A 5,343-nucleotide genomic window follows, 5' to 3' on the forward strand; every position below is an offset into this window, starting at 1 on the left:
TAAAGTACCCTTGGCTTATACTTAAAAGTCTTTCAAAGTTTAATCTTAAATGTCCTTAAATACTGAAACATATTTTTAGGATGTGTCAAAAGCTACAGTGGCAAGCAAGACGGTTCCCTCCATCTGCCCCACGGGATCGAAGCCCCCTCTCAATCAAAAGCAGAGTGGGCAGCACCATCCCAAATCCTCAAGACTGAGGGATGGACAAATGTAAGGGGTGATGCAACTACAGACTGACGGAGATATTATCCCAGCAGTGGTGAAACGTGACACTGCTATAAAGGTAGCGGTCACCAGAGGTCCCGAGGGGAGGGAGAGGGGGAAGAGTATAAGGTGGGGCACTTTTGCATCACTGGAAGTGTTCTGCATGGCATTGCAGTGACGGTTACACACCATTACACGTTTTATCAAATCCTATGAAATTGTGCAAGGCAAAGTGTAAATATAATGTAAGTGTAAAGTATAATGGAAACTATAGACCGTGGTTAGTGGCAGTGCTTCAGTATGTGTTCCCCAGTTGTAACAAATGTACCAGCTAATGGAAGAAGCTGTTAATGTGGGACAGGGTGGGAGGGGAAGGGCGTGGGGTATACGGGATCCCCCTGTATTTTCAATGTAATAGTTACGTAATCTAAACCTTCTTTAAAAATAAAATACAACAACATTTTTTAAAAAGCTATCCAGCAGATTTTCAAAGCTTGTGATCACCGCTTCCTTCCAAGATTTTCTTTTCCCCGGGAAAGCTTATGCTGCCCTGACAACCGTCTTGGGAGTTCAGCTCAATGTTTCCATCCTGCTGCCACACGGACAGACCACAGCCAACGCTGTGTTTCTCCAGCCTTTGAGCTTCTCTGCTATAGAATCTTGGCCCACAGTTTACCTTCTGAATATAAAGGGATACAACAGTTTAGAGCAGGATCTCACTTCCACCAACATGAACCCTCAAAATGGACTTTGGCCATGGAGAGGAGCCCTGATTGAAAAGTGCACTGAACGGAATCACTGAATACGCCGCATTCTAAGGTCTGTGCTGGGTGAACTTGCAAACAACAGTGACCATGCAGCTGGTATGCATTTGGGATACAGGAGCTCGTTCTGGTCCCGATTCCCATCCCCTTCATTTACCAGCTCATCTGTTCTCTCTTGTGTGAGGTGCAGCCCTTTGCCCAGAGAGATGTCTGGGAGTGGGACTGGGTGATGAGAACTGGGCGTGGGGTGGTGCGCATGGGGTTACCCGAGGCAGTGGTACCCTCGTGTGTTGACACCCAGTCCAAAGAGACGCAGGCATTGTGGATGTGTAACAGATCTGTGTGTGGGTGCATCTTTTATTTATTATTAGATCCGCATGACACATAGTCATGTCCAACAGGCTGCCTCCTGCTGCAGGTATAAAAGCCAGAGTCGGGGAAATGGACTTTGGCCCTGTGTTAGGGTGTCCGTCTACCACATGGCAGGTCCGCGGTTCAAGCCCCGGGCCTCCTTGACCCGTGTAGAGCTGGCCCATGCGCAGTGCTGATGTGTGCAAGGAGTGCCGCGCCACACAGGGTGTACCCTGCGTAGGGGAGCCCCACGCGCAAGGAGTGCACCCATAAGGAGAGCCGCCCAGCGTGAAGGAGGGAGCAGCCTGCTGAGGAATGGCGCCGCCCACACTTCCCGTGCCACTGTCAACAACAGAAGCGGACAAAGAAACAAGACGCAGCAAAAAGACACAGAAAACAGACAACTGGGAAAGGGGAGGGGAATTAAATAAATAAAAATAAATCTTTAAAAAAAAAAAAAAAGCCAGAGTCGGCCTGCGGTCCCAGGTCTCTCACTGGACGGCGTGGGAAACCGTGCAGCTCTGCAAACCAGCCCTTGGAGACTTTTACCTGGAGGGAGAGAGACGCAGGGTCTCCTGCGAATGCGTGGCAGGGCAAACTGCAACACTGGAGCCTCACACCACATTCCAAAATGTCTAAAAATGGGGAGATTGTCAGGAATCAGGGTGGTCGTGACAGCGGAAATGACCAAGGGATGTGGGAAATGACAACTCTCCACAAATCCCCATTGGACCACCACCCCTTGGCCACGGTGCTGAGATGTGTCTTCCCATTTTCAAGCACATTTAACTAGAAGTGGGTTGGAGGAGAAGGGACAGTATGTTAAGACAGAAGAGAGCCCCGGCTCCCTCTGCTCATCTGCTCTAACCCGTGCCCTGCTGCCCAGGGCGTCCATTAGAGACGCGGGCTGGCTCACTCCTGACCACCCCACTTAGCAACCCAGGGGTCCTGGCTTTAATTTTGCTACTGTTTAATCACCAAATTAAAAATAAATGCAGCTGACTCAACGGACTCTGGTCGTTCCCTGTTTCAGAGACGCACAGCCATCCCCCGTGCTTGCTGACTCTCAGCCACTGTGTGTTTGCCAGGCCCCAACAGGAACGAGATGTTTGCCCCACAGGTGCTCACTGCTGGGTTTTTAATGTGCCTGGAGAGTTAGGCTTCCCCAGTTCTTGATAATTTTCTTAGATTTTTCATAGCCCAACCACTGCTCCTCTCAATGCTGCCCCTCAAGACTCTAGAAAGAAGATCTCTAAGACAGAGCCAGATGTTCTAAGCCAGCAACCACCTCTGCACTCCTGGAAGGCCAGCACATGGACTTTTGTAGGCCAGCGATCCTGTCATCTGCCGCACCAGCCCTTTCAGAGGACTTACCGCTTATCCAAGGAGGGAGGCTCTAGACGACTCTGCAGACCTCAAACAAAGGACAAGGGCCTCTACAGGAAGTGGGGATGAGGCGGTGGAATGGAAACAGCTCCACATTCTGCAGCCACCCTCTTAATCCATCCACTGCTCAAAGTCAGGCAGAACCAAAGTATGCAGGTGGGTCTAGTTAGCAGGGGGCGGGGGAGGTGGGGATAGGGTGTGTGTGTGTGTGTGTGTGAGAGAGAGAGAGAGAGAGAGGACTCTAAGCTGATCAAAACACAGAGACAATTGGAGGCATGAATTTCCCAAAATATTTATAAAATTTTCTAATGGAGAATCTAGTAATTTAAGATATTCAACCAATATATTCCGTGTGGTGATACTCACGCCTTCAGACGACATAACCCCTAAGACAGAACATAACCACCAAATGTTCAGTTTTGACTTTTTTCCCCCAGTGAACATGGAGTCAGAGTTTTGGCTTTGCTACAAATAAGTGACTTTCACCTTATTTTCTCTCCAGCATTCAGGCCAAGCGGCCTTCAGTAGGTTGTGAGTGTTGCCGTGGGTTCGATGCCACATGAGTTTTGGAGACGCCTGTCCGACAGAACTCCCCAGGGCGGGGGAAACGTTCCGTATCTGTGTGGTGGAATACATGGGCTATTGAATTCTTGAAATGGGGATGAGATGCAGAGGAAATGAATGTGTAATTATATTTCATTTACCACCTCCGGGGACCAACATTGGTGACCAGCGAATTGTCAGGGATTGAAAAATTCACAAAGAGAAGTGGGGGGATAACATCTTGGAGACCTCAGCTCCAGCATCAGCCAAGGCCAGCTGGTTTGGGGGAAGCGGGGGCTGGGTCGGAAAACCATTTTTCAGGGTGCTTTGGGATCCTAAATGTCTGTTCTATTTAGTTTCCGTTTGAAACACATAGAAAAATTTTATAGGGCAAAAGCAGGTAGACTCAAGAGTTATTTCATAGCATGCAGGTAAGTTAAGGTTTGGTTGCAGATCCTAAATCATCCACCTATATAGAAAGAGAGGTCACATTTCACTTGGGAGTGTGTTTGGGCCTCTCGGGGAGCTAAGTGCCACAGTAGGGACCAGAATGCAGGACACTTTCATTAGCAGTCCAATGGAAGCTCTTTGGGAGCACTGGGCATTTTAAGACGCAGTGACACAGAGTAAAACTAAGTCCATGGTTCTGGAATGCCACTGAGCTGCTTTTGCATCCATTGCCATCATTGGCCATCACTGTCTTCTCAAACCCTGGGACATGTACACAGTTTCTCTGCACCTCACTGTCAACTTCTATTCAAAAAATAAAGACGATAGAGTTCAATTTGCAGGACTGTAGACGATATCTACACAGAGCACTATATAGTGCATGGCGGGGTCCATGAATCTATATAGAACGCAATTTAGCACTGCATTTCTATTGCCGTCCGCGGTCGATTTATGTGAGTGTGTGTGTGCGTGTACATGGATGTGTGCGGCCCTCTCTGTAGCTCAGGGAACTGGGTCACCCTCTTTTTGCATGCCAGGTCGTGTTTACTACTAAATGAACCCAGATGGGGCATCAGGGCCTAGCTGCTGAATGAATGAGTGAATGAATGAAGGGCAAACCTAATCTCCTGCTTTCTAATACTGTTCCCAAGCCCAGGATTGGAAGGCAAGTCTGTTTCTGTATCTTGGCTGAGGTTTCTCATATGAAGAAAGAAGTGGCTTGACGTGACTATTAAAAACCAGTCCAAAAGGGAGAAAACCTTGCTCACGATTTAGGAAAATATGCTTATTTCCAATGTGATTCAGTCTTCACGGGTTATTCCATCAAGCTCCTTGAATTCGTTTCTAGCTTGGTGCAGTGGCAGTATCGTAGCCAACAAGGTTCATCCGAGGTGCGATTATTGCTAATTGAAAACTTTTCCCAATACCCCGCCGTGAGGACTTGAATTAGTTTCCTGTTGCTACTTTAACAAATTGCCGCAAATTTAGTGGCTTGAAACAACACAAATGTATTATGTTACAACTCCGTCGGTGGAAAGCGCTTCCAGGTCTTCCCGTGTCAAGGTCAAGGTGCCATGGGTTCCTTCCGGGAGCGCTGGGGAGGGTGTGTTCTGGCCTTCTTGGCCTCTGGGGCCACCAGCAGTCCTTGGCGCTGCCCCCTTCTTTGTGCAGAGCCAGTCGTGGCCGGGGAGCCCTTCTCCCGCCTCCTTACTGAGCAGGACCTTCCCGCTTACCCCCGGCCCAACCCGAGAAGCCCAGACCGCTCCTTATTTAGTGAGATATTTCACAGCCTTCATCCCACCTGCTGCCTGGGTGCCCCCTCCCTCTGGAACATGGTCCCATATTCTGGGCACGGGGCGGGGTGCGGAGGCGGTCATTGTTCCCCAGCCCACACGCTGACTCTGTGTTTCCATGGCAACGCCCCAACCGCTCATCTCCTCCATTGAGCATTTGGTTCGAGCACAAATGGTAAAACATTTCCCTAGATTTGACCAACACCTTTTCTCAGGGGAGAGAGAGGCATTTAACTAAAACGGGGAAGAATCAATTACCATAGTCAAATTCAATGAAAGTTTTCTGTAATGATTTAAAAATATTTTTTTCATGTTTGCAATCTTCAGCAACAAAATACCTCCTACCTGTCTGA

At 48.7% G+C, this 5,343-nt stretch overlaps 1 non-coding gene across 1 annotated transcript; it reads left to right on the forward strand.

The window, feature by feature from the left end:
• The first annotated feature begins 4,543 nt into the window (after positions 1-4,543).
• On the forward strand, positions 4,544-4,679 carry LOC131274703 (U4 spliceosomal RNA). The gene has a single exon (XR_009181992.1). It is a non-coding gene; the product is annotated as a U4 spliceosomal RNA (small nuclear RNA).
• Positions 4,680-5,343: the final 664 nt, after the last annotated feature.

Source organism: Dasypus novemcinctus, chromosome 19 (assembly GCF_030445035.2).
Source record: "Dasypus novemcinctus isolate mDasNov1 chromosome 19, mDasNov1.1.hap2, whole genome shotgun sequence".
In the NCBI taxonomy this organism is placed as follows: Eukaryota; Metazoa; Chordata; class Mammalia; order Cingulata; family Dasypodidae; genus Dasypus; species Dasypus novemcinctus.